Source organism: Pinus tabuliformis, chromosome 1_1 (genome assembly GCF_031772625.1).
Source record: "Pinus tabuliformis cultivar Carrire ecotype Pingquan chromosome 1_1, CPIR1, whole genome shotgun sequence".
Lineage (NCBI taxonomy): Eukaryota > Viridiplantae > Streptophyta > Pinopsida > Pinales > Pinaceae > Pinus > Pinus tabuliformis.
This window is the reverse complement of record NC_142297.1, coordinates 364,694,803-364,713,121: the sequence shown is the minus strand read 5'-3', so window position 1 is coordinate 364,713,121 and position 18,319 is coordinate 364,694,803. Positions and strand designations below refer to the sequence as shown.

Here is an 18,319-nt window from a genome sequence, read left to right as displayed (position 1 = left end):
GTTGTATCTCCTCCTGAACCTTGTTATTCATCAATAAAGCTATCTTGGTTTCTCCTATATGCTGATGTGTCTTTGATGTATGATTGCATTAGTATATTTGGTTTATTTCTAATCTTGAACTAGTTATGAATATGAATCTATGTCTTTGTGTAGTATTCCCTTCTTGTGATCTTGCAGGAACCTGTTGAAGCTGGGCGAGTGAGAAGGCAATTAGCTGGGAACTCTCAAAGAGAAGAGGAACCGGATCGAGGGACAAACGGAAGACACCGGTTAGTCCATCCATCTCTCTTCATTCTTAATTCATAAAGGAAGAATACTAGAATAGCTGTCTCTGTTTGTTGCTAAGGCACTGTCACACCTTAGGTGGATAGGATCGTCCTGCATAGGCATTTTTCCCCACAACAAATTGGTGACTCCGCTGGGGAGATCTGTTTATTCATTTTATTTGTGTTTCTATCATTGTTTGTTTCATAGACTCAAGAGCAGCAATCGAACTGCATCTACTATTATCAAATGCAAAGTAGACAACTGCTGCTTTGATCCAATCACTGGATTTGTCTATGATCTAGACAATGGACTCACAAATGATTTGATGATCCTTTGTGATATATCTTAGCCATCCTTCAAAGCATCCCCTTGATTGTACGTTGCTTGTTGCTTTTATTTGGCCTGAAACCGTAGATTAATCAGCAAATCGTGACCCAAAACCTAGAGAAGAACTCTCGTTTCTGCTTCAGCGCAGGCTCTGTGAAGAGACTCTGCATTTCAACGCAGTTCCCGGGAAGGCTACCTGCGTTGAAATTCAGTTTCCCTGTTATACAAGTGCGCTGATCCAGCTTAGGCCTTGTGCAGCTGGGGTTCTCTGCTCTGTTTTGCCTTGTTTTGATCTCTGATTTCTACAGCCTGTAACCAGCATAGGTACCTGTCTGATAACCCCTTTCCTCTGCTTTAATTCCACCTCCTTTTGTACAAAAAGACTGTGAGTGTTTTTATGTGTTTGTGGCGTCATTTACAGTTTTCCTTTGCAAGAGTGAAATAGTCGACCTGTAGCCCTTGATTCAGATCTGTTGATTGTGATCTTAGGAGAGAGTTCATTGGCTGTTTACAGTTGATTATACATTTACTTTGCTTTTGGTTTGAGTTTGTCTCTTTTAAGTGTCGAAACAAGTGTTCATTTCGAAAAATCGTAAAGTGTTGTATTCTCTTCTACCCTTTTTGATTTCGAAAAAATAAACTTGTTTGTATTTGTCATTTAAAAGAAAATTCAAAGTTGTGCAAAAAGCTTTCTTTTTAGGCATCAATATTAAGAAAGCGGAAAACAAACACTTGCATTGTGCATTTGCATCTTGATAGTTTGCATGCTTGATTTAGGAAAAGTGCATTTAGAGTGTGCTGATTGCTCTTTGAGAAAAGATGGTGTCTTTCTTTTCCCTTTGTAGCTAGGATTTTCATTGTTGAAAAAGAGATAAAATTTGCTTATCATCTTTTAGATTGCATTTAGGAAGTTGTATCTACATCTCGTGGTGAACCTCAAAAGGCAAACTTCTAAGAAAGATCAACATAAAATAAACTGAATGAACTTAATAATGCTTTGTAACATAACGCACAACATAGAGGTCTAGGCTAGAGACGTGTTCCAGCGTCGTAAAACCTGGTATCTGTTGGCCTCGCTGATGGTTGGGTGATTCCTCCTGAGGGACCAAAAGTGCCAGTACGGATTGTGCTCCCACGTACCGTCACGTATATATTGGGAGACCCCTATAGGCTTAAAACCTTTATCCTTAGGAAGTCGTGTCGACCGCGCTACTGATCGCAATGCACCGAACACAGCATTCGGGAAGATTGACTGCCGTACCGTAAAACGTATTCTGCAGTTTTGTGATTGGTTTGGCACACACTCTACCTAGATCTCCAGAGAAGTTCCTTTTGGCCTTTTTCAGACTCTATAACAAAAAAAATCCATCTGAGCATTTGTCACTTCGGGCTCGTTAAAACATCGAAGGCGACTAGAGTCATCTTTTGTTTTTTCTCGACTCTTTAAAACTGAAAAAACAAGTTGTGTCTAAAAGCGTCTAAAATTCATTCAAATCGGAAACATACTTCCCCTTTATTTTAGTTGATCAAGTAATCCGCAATCGTGGAAGAAAGTCAATTAAAACCCCATCGTTCGCGGAGGCTTACGAGTCAACCATCTTTGTCTCCGGAATCGAAACCAGTACGGACAAAGCGAACTCGTTTAACCGGTTCCAAATCTCCTCTTAAAGTTAGAACAAGTGTTCTGACGACATCGGAGGTTCCGGTTACTCCAAACATTTCTGGAATCCCTGCCTCTACAGAAGAAGTTCAACAGCCGCAGAGGGACAATGATACTGATCCTAGTTTAAGAGTAAACACTTGTGTTACCGAACCAGTTCCATCAGTAACCGGCCCGGAGAGTCTTGCTCTTCAAACATCTTTCGTTGTCGATTCAACCCCTTCTTCGGCACCAGAAATATTTTACGGACCTGACGGTCTTCCCCTTCCACCTAGTCTGATTACGATTGAAGAAATTGTAGAAGACCCTCCAACAGGTACTCCAACTCACTTTGCAGTCGGGGTCACTCTATATCCTTCTTCAGAAGTTAGTCTACCACCAGTGGAAGTTCCTGTAGAATCGCTAGGTAATCTCTTGGATAGACTAAAAATGTCTGAACAACCGTCAACATCTAGGACTGTGGCACCTGACACAGCGATAGCAGAACTCCCTGCCGTCACTCCAACAATGTTCGTCGGCATACCATCTATCCCAACTAGCTCTCAACCGCTGGAAGGAGCCCATTCGGGGGCTATTACGACAGTATGGTCTGTTCCCGTTTGTTCTTCTGAAATAATACCCGGCAACTCTTATGTTGAAACTCGACAAAATGATCCGTGTGGAGGTCAATTTGGGCAATCCGGTCCTCAAGGGCAAACAATCCCCTTCAGTGCTGGAACACCACCGTATGGGGGGCAGTATGCCCTTTCATTACCCCCTCCAGGAGGTTATCCATACAGGAGTTTACAACAAAGTTCAGGTTACACTAGAATTAATTCAAGTGGCTGGGTACCTATGCTACCTCAACAACCAAGGGTTGTGTATTCAATGCAACAATGTGTACCTATGTCGAACATCCCAACTACACCAGCTATTGTGATGATGTCGTAGGTTCAAACGCTGCCTGTTGTATGTCAACCTCAAATTTCTCAGGTTGTAATGCAACAACCCATTGACCCTGCGACTCAACCACAATCGCCAACTAGTGGGGCGACACAGGTCCAAATGGGTACAATTACCCCACACCTTGGTCCAACGGTTAGTATAGCGCAACAGCACATGGCTTCCCAACCATGGCTGGTGCAATACCAACAACCACAATTCCAACAAGTATACCAGGGTTTCGAGTAGCAGATCTTTGCAAATAGTGGACAACCGTACATTCAAAACGGTTAAAATCAACCATCTTACAATGGTCTTGTCCACCAACCTTACCAGTCATACCAGCATCAGCTGCATTATGTTGTTATGCAGAGACCAACTGCTCAGGCAATCCCATCATATCCTGGGTATGCTTCACCTAACCTGAGCCAACAGTTACCATTCGTGGCAACTCTAGAGTTACCTGATTTACACCGGTTAACGAACGATCCAATTTCTTACACCCCTTGGTGGCCAGCGATTCCACACAAACTTCCATCAGATATTCCTAAATTTAATGGAAATCCGGGTGAAGATCCATCGAATCACGTGATGACATATCATCTATGGTGTTCGTCAAACACCTTAAATGATGATTCGATAAGGCTTCGCCTCTTTCAGAGGACGTTAACGGGTCTAGTGGCTAAATGGTATATTGAATTACCTAGAGCTTCGTTCGAAAACTTCGGCACCTTAGCCACTACCTTTTTAACCCATTTTCAATTACCTATAAGGTATGAAACGGGGACGAAAATCCTTACCAACTTCAAACAGACAATGGCCACTCACATATCTGATCATATACATGAGTGGCAGCATTGTCATAGGATAGTAAAAACATACGTCCCCGATCAGCTATTAGCTGAATGGTTTATCAAGTCATTACTTCCAGCTATCACGGAAGATGTGGCCAAGGGGGGCGTCGTAACAGAAGAGCAAGTTATAGCTCGTACGCAATATCTGGACTTAGTCTATACTCAGTCTGGCATGCTCTACGACAAAATACCTGACGCCCCTAGACCGGAATTCTCAATTCCTCCTCCTCCTAAATCAAACAATGACTCTCACGTCGGCAATGGCGTGATTGGCACGACAAACGCGAAATCGACAAAGGCTACATCCAAGAAAGCCCGTAAGGTTTCAGATCAAAATGCAAAAGATGAAATTCTTGCTTCGGAAGTAAATGCCGTGTCGATAGGTAAGGGAAAAGAAACCAAACAACCAGGAAGCAAGAAGAAACAAAACAAAGGGAAAAAGAAGAAACAGGGTGAGCCATCACCTAAAGAACCTTCTTCAAACCCTCCTGGAAATAGGAAATATCCATGCAGTATATGCGATGAGGACCATTGGACGAGGGAATGTCCATACAAAGCTGAGATGAAGAAATTCTTTAAGAGTTCAAAAATCTCAGCAGTGTTAACTGATCCGTTTCCAAATCCAGGAACAAATCTGGTTGATAGTGGAGATGCTTCCCCGTCTCAAGTGCTAATGTTGTCGATTTCAAAACAGCAAAATGATGCTTTGATCTCAACAAGGAACAAAGATTACGGGAATCCACAGCTGTTGGACAACAAGGATAAAGATCAACCAAGTAGTTCGACAACAACTTCGACAAAAGTTGTAACGCCACCAGTAATACCTGAGTTAACAATAAAACCGCCAAAGGGAGTAGTACACAAGTCGACATTTAATCATCGCGCTAGGGCTGCCCAGCATTATAACATAGTGGAAGATTTGGCCCAATCGCCATCCGCTATGTCGACTCTTGAAGTACTACAAAATTGCCCATCCCAAAGGCAGGCTTTGTTATCGGCTATTGGTGGGGTTGACCCAAGGGATTCCAATCTTGTATCCTTCGATCATAAAGGATACGATCCTCAGTTACCAGCTCAACTAGCTTTCCTTATTCAAGTGAAAGCCCTCAACAAAACCGTTCATCGAACGATTATTGATGAGGGGGCATCCACATGTATTATGTCGATGAGTTGCTGGAAAACATTAGGATCTCCAACCTTGTCGCGATCTTCAACAACATTAAAAGAATTTGATGGACGATCGTATACCCCATATGGTATCCTGAATAACTTGAAAGTTGAACTAGGAGGGAAAACAGTAGAAATAGATGTCGAAGTCATTGATGGGAACCTTGACTACAACATCCTACTAGGAAGACCATGGATCTATGCCATGGCAGCTGTCGTGTCGACCTATTTTAGAAAGATTGCATTCCCTTTCCAAGGAGGGATTACAATCGTCGACCAGCAGAACTTCCTCCCTAACGGTTCTCAAGTTACGGGAAGCATTCCAATGATCCATGGGAGCAACCATTCGCTTCAAAATATCGGAGTAGGCCTATTGAAAGACCCCACATTAATGGGAACTTTCGCGCTTCCACCCCCAATCTATATAGGAGAAGTAGCGTTGGTAGGAGCCTGCAACATGATATCTTCCGCACAAAAGATTTCAGAAGACAATATTGACATGGATCATGCAATGGTTTTTCCCCCAAGCCCAACGGAAATATTGTAGCAATCAATGTTCCTAGCTTGGGAGGCGAACCCAAATCAACGCTCATCGTGCGTTTGGGTATATAGGTCTAGAGAATATGGTACCCCAATGGATCCTTGGTCGCGAGTGCGTGGAACCGACGAAGGAATCATACAATCAATGTTGATTGAGGGGGCACCATGGAATAATAGCCACCATTGTTCCTTTCTTCCGGATTGTGAAGAAGATACTCAAGATGACCTTTATCATCCTTCAGTCTTTGAATTCCTATCAAATACTGTAAATACGGTGGATTCCGAGCAAAACCTATCCAATATTGAAGAGACTATAGCCATAAATATCTCGACCAAAACAGATGTTGTAGAGAATATTTATGTTGGAAAATGTTGTTCTCCTTCAGAACTGGAAATATATAACGCTCTTTTTCGTGAATTTAGAGATGTCTTTGCTTGGTCATATGATGAAATGCCAGGTATTGACTCGAGTATTGTTGAACATGAAATTAAGATGTATCCTGATGTCAAACCAGTAAGACAACGGCTTCGGCAGGTGCACCCCAAGAAAGCCGCTGCCATTAAGGCAGAAGTTGAAAAACTTCTCCATGCTGGTTTCATCTACCCGGTTCCTCTAACCGATTGGGTATCGAATATTGTCCCTGTTATGAAAAAACAAGGAACAATTAGAGTGTGCGTCGATTATAGGGATGTAAATCAAGCTTGTCCAAAAGACAACTACCCTACACCCTTCATCGACCAGATAATTGATGAATGCGCCGGATGTGAGATATTTTCATTTATGGATGGATTCTCCGGGTATAATCAAATAAATATCCGCCCACAGGACCAGTCAAAGACTGCATTTATTTGTCCGTGGGGCACATTCGCATATCGAAAATTACCCTTTGGTTTAAAGAACACTGGGGCGACGTTTCAGAGGGCAATGCATTATGCCTTCCATGACATCAAGAACATCGTTCAACCATACCTCAACAACCTTCCGGCTCACTCGCGAAATCGGATTGATCATCCACAGCATTTAAGAGCGATATTTCTACGTTGCCGACACTACAAGATACGAATCAATCCACACAAATGTGTATTTTGCGTCAGTTCTGGTCGTTTCCTTGGCTTTGTAGTCTCCAAGGATGGGATTCGTCTCGACTCCTGTAAGGTTCAGGAAATCATAAATTTGCCTCCACCTTCAAATTTGCTTCAGATTCAGAAACTCCAAGGGAAAGCAAACTTTCTGAGGAGGTTCATTCCAAATTACGCAGAACTTGCTAAAGGTTATACTCGTCTTTTTGAAAAAGGATGTACCTTTTGTCTGGGATCAGGTGGCACAAGCTTCCTTTGACGCTCTGAAAGATTCTCTAGTAAAAGCATCATTAATGTATGCCCCGGACTATCAAAGAGACTTTAACCTGTATCTGGCTGCAGCAGATATGACCATTGCGATGGTTTTAGTTCAAGAAGTCGATGGAATTGAACATCCTATATATTATTTAAGTAAAAACTTAAATGATACAGAAAGAAAATATTATTTATTTCTAACTCATTTGATGAAGCAGTCAGAGATACAGTACTATCTGTTGAAAGAACAAAGCTATTTATGGTAAAAATAAAAAACAAGACCATCATCGAGCAGTTTTAGCACACAGTTCATGCTCGTTAAAAAATAAACGCAAGATCCGAGCAGTTTTAGCACATAGTTCATGCTCGTTAAAAAAAATAAACATAAGATTGAGCAAATGTTTCCACCCGCGTTCAAGCTCGTTAAAAAATGAACTATTCTGGTAAATAACCACCGTGAATGTAGCGACGTCAGCCATTAAAGCCTTGGTCATGTTTGCCCATCACCTCCACTTTTCCATTGGCCGATCATTCACCTCCATATGATTGTTTACCCATTTTGAGGAACAGCTGCAAAGAGTGATTTCACTAGCCATCCTTGTGACACTGCCGTTATTTGGAAATTCCAATCCTTCCCTGGAATCAGCTGCTACCCATTTTATCACTCGTTCCTCAAAAGACGAGTCTTCTTTAAGCTCTTTTCATATGACTCGTAAAATATGAAAAGATTGCCGAGTTTTGGCCTTCCAGCTCGTTAAAATGACCGGAAGAGCTATCCCTCCTCTAGATTTTAATCTTTTTGGACCTGAGGGATTATTGCACAAAAAGATCGAGCGCTTGTTTTATTCGGCTTGTTAAAGAGATCGAAAATTCATCCCTTCTGTATTGTTTTATACTTTTTCGGACTTAAGGGATTAGATGACGAAAAAGGACTTTTGGAGTTAACTTTATGTACCTTTTTAGACTCTCTAAAAATGAAAAGGACCGAGTTATCCTTGTCGTTAGACTCGTTAAATGCATGAAATAGCGACAAACTTGTCTTTAGACGAGAACGAGTTTCACTATCGCTAGGCTCGTTAAAACATAGCGATGGGTTTGCCCGAAGGGAAAATTATAGAACAAGCATATGTTATCCTCCTCAAGCTTGACAAAAATAAAGAGGTACTGGTTAGCAATGACTGGGGAAAAATTGGGAGAAACTCAAAGAAACTTTGATGGTAGCAAGTCGCTCTTGAACATGACACTTTTCCTCCGTACCACAATCGGGTTGGGTTGTTTCATTCATCGGTCACATCACCATGGTCTCACCATACCATCCATATTTGGGGTAATGCTACCGATCCATCGCATAAGTGTCGCCATATGTTCAAGAGAATTCGTTCAGAGAAGTCACCTGTGTCCCATCCACTACCATACATTATACTCTTTCATGACCACCACCCTGAATCATATATCACCAGATCGTTTTCACCTCCATCAAAATCATTAGCTCCGTTCCGTGTCATCGATGTGGGATTCATTAAGGCCCTCCTTTGACGGATCGCTTCTTTTCGACATCAGCTCATTATCCAAGAAGTTGATCTAGGAACACCCCCTTCAGTACTTTGAAGCTTGCATGCCTCAATGGCAAGTTTCTCACTTCCGGCGATAGGTATACATCAATGACCTTCGACCGAAAGATTTATCGTGGTGTTCGACGCCATGTCCTCTATTCACACCACGTGAATTGTACTCCAGTACCTGGAGGTTCATCATCATTATTGGTGATTCCTCTCGTGCTTGTTAACGGTTTACATCATTGACTGGTAATCAAGCTATGTCTTTCCATGTTCGACTTCAGAGCAATTCTCACATGGATCGACTTGTACTTAGAGTGAAGATCGGACGAGATTGAAGACCCCGGATCTAGTTTCATCCATCCGAGCTGCGATATATATTCAGAAAATAAAGACATGGAAATGTACAGCTTTAGAGCACAGATAATCATCCTACCAAAAGGATGATGGCTCTATCAGAATCATCAGCCTATCATCAGACGATTGTCTGTTATATGTACATGAAAATGAATTTATAAAGCTGAGCATGGGAATGCCAGCCTCAACTAGATCATGAAAAAAGTATGAAAATAATGTATTGTATTGTATTGTAATACAGGTCTCCTCCCAGCATTGAAAGAACTTCGGATCCTCCTAATAAAGCATTTCACCCGATAAACGGCCTCATACTTTAGGGGGCAACTGTTATAGACATTTTTGTGACTTACAGCTATAAGCATGAAATGTCCATAATCCAAGGGATCCAAAGTCCCTGAACATGTTGTTCCTACCCCTAGAGGAACAAGGCCAACAAACCACAGCAATTCACAGAAGTTCTCCACCAGAAACTGCTCAAAAACAAGTCAATTCAGGATCAATTCAGAAGCTCCACTAGCTGCCTGCGTTGAAATGCAGAGGTTACACTAGCTAGTTGCATTGCAACGTAGGTGGAAGCACTACCAGGGTGCGTTGAGCGGGAAATGACAAATGGCAGGGTCCTTTGTGCGAGGTGTAAAGACTGTGGAAGCTTCCAGAATCTTCCTCCATGACACTTGCCTTGCTGAGTTCGACTAGATGATGAGTAAGAGGCACTTAGTCTCCAAGTGGAAGCAAGAACTGACAGAGAGAGAGGACACTAGTCAGATCTCAAGCTGACTCGTCCTCTCTCCAAACATCTATATATAGATCTCTCCTCCATGAGATCTAGAGGCTGGAATTTTGTTATTGCAAAGAATTGTTGTTGGTTTGAGATTAGAATCATTGGGTGCTTAATGCTTTGAAGGGAGGTGAAGATAGGAATTTCATTTGCTGGGAGGTAGATGCTGGATTGGAACTTTGTTGGTTGTATCTCCTCCTCAACCTTGTTATTCATCAATAAAGCTATCTTGGTTTCTCCTATATGCTGATGTGTCTTTGATTTATGATTGCATTAGTATATTTGGTTTATTTCTAATCCTAAACTAGTTATGAATATGAATCTATGTCTTTGTCTAGTATTCCCTTCTTGTGATCTTGCAGGAACCTGTTGAAGCTGGGCGAGCAAGAAGGCAAGTAGCTGGGAACTCTCAAAGAGAAGAGGAACTGGATCGAGGGACAAACGGAAGACACCGGTTAGTCCATCCATCTCTCTTCATTCTTAATTCATAAAGGAAGAATACTAGAATAGCTGTCTCTGTCTGTTGCTAAGGCACTGTCACACCTTAGGTGGATAGGATCGTCCTGCATAGGCATTTTTCCCCACAACAATTCCTACATTACATATTTGTAATTTCATAGTTTCATTCAATTACGGAAGAACCAGATTCATTGTATCACTTTTGTTTTCCCTTTGCCCATTAATATGGCGATGTTGCAGCTCTGGATTTTATTTTTTCCTTCTACTTTTTCTCTATGAGATTGAATCTAAAGTTTCCAGTACCTAGCAGAGCCTTTTTCTCTTCTATCGTAAGATGCATGTGTGTGTAAACCTATGTAGTTGATGAAATACGTTTGGAGTGGATTGAAACAGTGAGATTTTGCCGTGGAAATGGTGATGAATCATTTTTTCAATTGACCATAACATGTCTATATGATATAATGGAGAAAATGGAAAACAAAGTGAAATTTTTAAAGGTTGCATTGAGCTGCTCTCTTTTGGCTATTCATCTCCAGTTATGTTGAATGTTAGAAATGGGGGCCAACTGCAAAACTTTTCTTCTTTCACGAGACTATAGAAATCAGTCTCCAAATGAATTGAAAAAGTCCTGGTGCACTTTGGGTTGTTCTATCACTAGTCTTACATGGGATGTTTGTATTCAAGTCATTTAGGCTATTATTTTTTTTAGTTATTATATGATGTCCAACTGTGTGGGGCCTTCTACATGGGTAAATTGCACTTGGGTATTATGGACAATTGAGTCCTTAATTATTTTTTGTGCTTTGCCTTTCACTACAGGGTCTTTAACATTCAATACTGTTTGATACACTGAGCATTAAATATCATCTACCCTTCACCATAAACCATAAAAAAATAAATCTTTCTTTATATAGAATTTATTTGACTGAAAAAAAGGGAGGGAGCTGTTGTTTCAATTTCTCTAGCATGGCATACACCAAACTGTGAAACACATCGTTTCTATTTTAACAGAATAAGAATGCAGTTCATCGAATTAAAAATCGAATTATATCAAAGATACAAATTAGAACACCCATTTTTAAAACTCCCCCTATCAGGGAACAACATGGAAATATGCTTATTTCCATTAGAATCGAGTGTCAAGGCTACGATACGCAGCTTAATGTTATGAACATTGCATCCTGTTTACATGAGATTGCCATTGTGAACTAATGGCATTCTAGGAAGCGGTGTCTTACTTGTGTACAATCTGAAACAAGTTCTTCATTAGATATATCAAATTTTTTGATAATACAACATTCAATAATCATGTGATTGTGGATCCTATGAATAGTAATAATGGGATACATAGGACTAAGAATTGACCATGGTTGGAAATGTCTAATCTTAGTAATTAGGCAGGGAAGAGTGCAACTGAAGAAGGTGATGATAGCAATCTGCAGTAGAAGGCCTCTGATCTAGGTCTTGTTCCAAGTATCTATTCTGTAAATTCCTCGATGGCTCAGACAAATTCAACCCACTTGTCCGGACAAGGTTTCTAGTACTCCACACATCAACTTTAACCCCATGAACACCCCTAGACATCTCAGGAGCATGGTTCAAGCCACTAGGATTATGAGGGTAAATCTGAGGTGCACCAATGGCATCCTCAAAATCTATTAGAAACCACTCATTTGATTCAATGTTCTTCATCACACTAACCCACCTGAGATCCATGTGCATAAAAAAAAGGGTGTGCAAAGACACTAGTGCCTTGGTCACAAATTTCAAAGCTTCCACAAGCTGTTTGGGTTTGGTGTTTGGGTTTGTTCGTAGTTTTTAATTTTTATCTTTTTTCTCTAATTTAAAATCAACGACTATAAATGTAATTTTAAGGATTGCCATAACTCTTCACTTGGTATGGTGTTTGGGTTTGTTCGTAGTTTTTAATTTTTATCTTTTAACTTTTTTCTTTAATTTAAAATCAATGACTATAAATGTAATTTTAAGGATTCACATAACTCTTCACATAATTTTTTAAAGTGTGCTAGCTCAATGGAAGAGCATTTTCTTTAGGAGGTAACATCAATTAATCAATGATTTTGTAGTTCATTTTTAATTTAACGTTTTTTATATCGATTTATTTCAATGGTGAGATACTTTTGGATTCATTATTTTGTAGTGTCTCTAAGAGACGAAAGTGATCTTTAAAGAAATTTTTTATTGTCTCTAGAGAGACAATAGATAGTATTAAAGACATATTGTCTCTAATCCAAGTGTTGTCTTTAGAGAGACAAAAATGAAATTGTCTCCAGTGAGACAAAAATGAAATTGTCTCCTAAGAGACAATAATGGTTGTGTTATATACTCTCTTTATAGATACAACATTTTTTAAGACAATAATCTTTAAAACAATATACTTTAAGATAATATTTTTTAAGGAAATAATATTTAAGAGACTATTTTTTAAGACAATAATCTTTAAGACAATAATTTTTGAGACACCCGCTTAAAGACAATATTTAAGACAACGCAATTTTTTTTCTTAAGTTAAGACAATTTACCCAAAAATTGTCTCAAATATTGTCTTAAAACCCTCCTTTATGTAGTAGTGTAAAATAAATGTATATCAACACATAGTGAGTCCTAGATAAACCGATAATCTTGCACTACATTTATTCTTTCCCATACCTACCATGCAATAATAATGTACTTAACAAAAACCAAAAGAAAAGAAATTGATCACACCTTTGTGTAGACCAAAAAGAAAGTGAAATCATGAACCATGACATATTTGTGCATATACTACACTCAAGAATATTTAACTGCATTTAATGCACTGAACAAATACGAAGCAAGATATCACGTAAATATCTATAAATATGTAACAATAGGTACACTTAAATTTAATTAGATACATTTAAATGAATATATACATCAAATGTAATTAGTTTATTTAATTAACTACTTATTAGGAGATATCACGACTCGACCATAAAATCATTAAGACAAAGTAACCACGTAGGTAGGTTTTGCTCATACATAAATCAAAATTACAATATACCAGCATCCATCTTCTTCTATTTATAAGTAAATAGAGTATTTGTCTCTAAACTAACTATATTCAACACATAGTCAGTCTTAGATAAACAGATAATCTTCGACTGCATTTATTCTTTCCCATACTGCCATGCAATGAAAATGTAATTAACCCTAAGGAAAAGAAATTCATGACATATTTAATGCCAAAATTATTAACGATGACATATTTGTGCATATAGTGCAGTAGCGAAGCAAAAGCTAAGCATAAATTTCAGAGAGGAAAACAAAATCCACTTAGTATAGGTTGGTCTAGTTAAGTTGCCATTACCTGGTGTCATAAGTTGCTCTACTAATTTATCGGGCTGTCGTTGCCGCCACCTTAGTTGTTACTGTTCATGGTGTTGTTACTCATGGTGTTGTTATTGTCACCGACAATGGGATTGTTCATGGTGTTGTTACTATTGCCGATGACGAGATTGTCATCGATCTTGCTGCTATTGCCGTTGTTGTCGCCGAAGATGGGATTCCCATGAATCTGGGTGTTGGGGCCAATGACGTTCCTGTCGCCGCTGTTGAACCTACAGTCGACCTTGTTGTTATCGCCGCTGACGTTATGCCCTGCTTGTAGCAAATTGTTCATGTTGTTGGTTCACGGATATTGAAACTGGAATGCCTTCGAAGGCAACAAGATTCCCACTTCTACAAAAAACGGCTTCAGTTCAATAATACATAACATGGACATTGATAAGTTACTGTGAATCAATGCTTAACATGGACATAGAATATGAGCAAATAAATGATATCTCACAGATTAGAAATATACAACCATTCCTAGAACTGGAGTAGGGCAAATTCTGTAAGCAAGAGGTGAGAAATACAATTGCATAGCCTGCCTTATATAGAAGTAGGCAAACTCCAAACTCGGATTTGAAAACCATCTACACTCCCAACCAGGGTCAAGTTTTGAAGTTTTCATGTATTAAATTTACATGAATGACATCATCAATCATGCAAAGACTAGCGTCACAAGGATGACATATTATGGATGCCCTGTGGGGCAGACATGTTATTCTTTTTGAGATTGAAGTGTTTAATCATAAATGTGATTTCTTTAGTATTTGTGACTGTTCAAAAACTTTTACTTTTATCATGGGACCCACTGATCTTTTAGCATAATCTTGCGAGCAACCTTTTTTTTTGTGGACTTTTACCATGTGAATTTAGGTATCACATGTCACTTTATACTTGTGGTTATATGAAAATCTTGTCTATGTGGTATACTCTTTAATTATTATTAATAATAAGGTAATCTTATATTGAATTTAGGTATCACATGTAGCTCTATACTCCCAAGGAAATATATGTGTGGTATATTTTTTAATTATTATTAATAATAAGGTTTTTTTATGTAAGATAATAATAAGTTTGTTTCTGTAAGATAGGTTTTGGTAGTCTTGTTGATAAATGTTTTTTTTTTTTTTTAACTTTTTGAGAATTTGTTTCAATAGAATCACTCGATTCATTATTTTCCTAGAAATGTATTTTTGTGGTTAATATTATTAAAAATGTATATAGTTTTTGATACACGTGGTTAATATTATTAAAAAAGTATCAAGTGCTTTCATGTAATAATATTAGTTGGATTCATAATAATATTACTATTATAGATATTCGGTGGTTATTGAAGATATCTTTAAGGAAAAATAATTGAGTTCAAAATTGGAGGATTTACCTCTCAAATCAGTTGTGATGAATCTCTCATATTACTTTATAAACCATTCATTTTAACTTAAGTTGGGGTGGTGGAGAACCTATGGCCTGCCTCCTTATATTTTATTTCAAGTTGAAAAGAGGTTTCATAAAGGCTTTCCTTTGACCCCTACGATTTCGTTTTTTAGGAAGGAGTTTGAGATTGTAAGTGTTGTAGTCATTTTCAAAATTTCATGAATAATGGTAGCCTTGATAATCTCATCCACAAATTAAGGCATTGTGTTATGTAAGATTATCTATGATTTGTAGTTATTAGCACAAGACACCATTAAAATCATGTCAATAGTTGGCATCTTCAATATACAAGTCTCAATAAAATCGATTCACATGTTGGAAGTAAATCCAAGGATTATAGAAAGACAAATGTGATGGGGTGGATGATCAAATTCATTTATACTTTGCAAAGAAAATGTTGCGAGATATTTCAAACATTAACAAGGTGTCACAATCATAAGATAACCTTGCACTTGTTGAACCACACATGGTATCTTGAAGGAGAATGGTAGTTTTAAAACCCATTGGAAAAGCCTCCATGTACAACTCATAAATTTTTATGCTCTTGACCTGCGAGAAATTCCAAAATACGAAATATGCAAAGAAATTCCAGGATTTACCCCTCAAATAAGTAGTGATGAATCTCTCATACTACTTTATAAACCATTCATTTGAACTTAAGTTGGGGTGGTGGAGAACCTATGGCCTGCCTCCTTATATTTTGTTTCAAGTTGAAAATAGGTTTCATGAAGCCCTTCCTTTGAACCCTACGATTTTGTTTTTTAGGAAGGAGTTTGAGATTGTAAGTATTGTAGTCATTTTCAAAATTTCATGAATAAAGGTAGCCTTGATGATCTCATCCACAAATTAAGGCATTGTTTTATGTAAGATTATCCATGATTTGTAATTATTAGCACAAGACACCATTAAAATCATGTCAATAGTTGGCATCTTCAATATACAAGTGTCAATAAAATCTATTCACATGTTGGAAGTAAATCCAAGGATTATAGAAATACAAATGTGTTGGGATGATCAAATTCATGTATACTTTGCAAAGAAAAGGTTTCAAGATATTTCGAAGATTAACAAGGTGTAGCAATCATAACATAACCTTTCACTTTTTGAACCACACATGGTATGTTGAAAGAGAATGGTAGTTTTAAAAAACATTGGAAAAGCCTCCATGTACCACTCATAAATTATTATGCTCTTGACCTACGAGAAATTCCAGAATACCAAATATGCAAAGAAATACAACCGAAAACGTAGAACAAAATAAGAAAAACAGCAAGTATTTTATTATTAAGAGATGAAAGTAGTTTTCACTTGCCTCTTCGAGGGGGCAACCTCCAACATAGCAGATCTCAATTACAAAATAAGACTTGATATATCTCAATGGGGAGTCTCTATCCTTTATATAGGATTCATACTTATTGTGGCCTTGCCAAGCTATTGTCCTCGCATTAAAAATAATGTACATAGACTTTTAAAGAGACAACTACTCACTGTACTATTTCAGAGGAGTTATTCTTCTTAGACACCCACGCATTGTGGCCATAACTCCTCTTAGACACCACTTATTGTGGCCTTGCCAAGCTATTGTCCAAAATACCATTTTTTAGAATTTATTTATGAGTGTGCTAAACTCAAAAATCTTTCTAAGCAAGCTATGATGTCCTCCTCAATAAGCCATGACGTCTCATGATTGTTTCCCAATTATTCTTACTCTAACTACATCTCTATTTTTATTTTCAAGATGTCAATACTTTCCAAAGATACCTAAAAATAATGAAAATCCCTCGTCACAATATTTAAAACTCTAATAAAAATTCAAGTAAAACACCTATTGTCTCATTACCTCCTAAAAGCAGTCGCTCCTCTTGAAATTTTCTTTCCTTTCGAAGTTTCTGTCTTCTTAAAGCCTTCTAGAGAAGCTATTTTGGTTATTTCTTTCGTACTAGGATATTGTAGATGAAGCTATGTTGGGAATGATGGAATATATTTTTTGGCCAATCCCCCATTAAAAACACATTATGAGAAATATAACTACTACGCTTATATGCATGCATGTTAGCCATTTATTTGGTATATGCATATTTGGATCTATATTTTGAACGTATACAAATTATCCTTAATTATGGAAGTAGTGTTCATTGACTATTTCATTTAAAAATAATAAATTGCAATGGACCTTAACCCCGTTGTTGAATGGTGATAATTTTGTCAAAATATTAGAAAAACCATGAAGAAAGTCTACTTGGCTTATAGGGCTCCACTAACATGCAAATATTGCATGATTGAATCCTGTAATATCCCAACATCAAAATCTTAATGAGATATGGTACACTCTAGGTGTTCTAATAAAATTCTTGCACTAAAAACACCTAACACAATAAAGATCTAAGAATGCAGCCTCTTCTTTATGTAAATAAACAGAAACAAAATTACATGCACACACAAGACCTACTAAAGCCCAAGCCTTGGCATGTATGGCTGCCCATCAACAAAGAAATTAAATATATTGAAGCACAATCATAGATCCTAGATGGATCCACTACACAAATTACTCCCATCATTTTTCATACCTAGGATCAACTAGAACTAGCCTCAAATCCTCTTGCCCAAAGATTGTTTGCCCTCAGGTAATCCACTTCTATCCAGAAAAGAAACATTTGTATATTGATACCAAGATCCCATACAACCCAATGTGTTATTCCATGCCTCCATTCTAAATGATCATGAACGGATCCTTCGATACCTGAATCCAAAACAATCCTTTGGTCAATCCTACCCCCAATGGATTCTCCTAGATCCCAATGCCACCTAAGTCCTAGGACATGTTGGTTATGACACTACCTCAGCCCTCCATAATTGCTTGTGCTTGAGGGACCAATTTGCAATATGTCCTTGGCTAAGAGTATCCCGTCAATAGAATTCCAACTCATAATCTCTTGTAATTCCATCTCGTGGGAAGTATATAATGCATGAATCCTTGCACATGGAATAAATCTACCATGCTAGTGTTTCCTAATGCTTAACTCATGTTGCTCCGCCCGATCACCCATCATGATCCATTTGTATAACTCTTCCTTGCTATCCCCAGTGTATAATGGCAGGTTGGTAGAGTTGCAAGCCTTATCTATGTACTCTTCTAGAGGGCTGCTCTGAAACTCCCAAATGTACTCCTCTTCCTGCCTTGTGAGGGACTTGAGTCGTTCCTCAACACTAGACAACTGGGTCATTGATTCAACACATACCCCCATGAGGTCCTCAAATTTTCTATTCTCCTGTAAGATAGTGTGTCAGGCTA

General features: G+C 38.3%; 1 pseudogene; it reads left to right on the top strand.

The window, feature by feature from the left end:
* LOC149213115 (polygalacturonate 4-alpha-galacturonosyltransferase-like) overlaps positions 1-18,319 on the top strand; it is a 103,466-nt pseudogene that overhangs the window by 42,398 nt on the left and 42,749 nt on the right.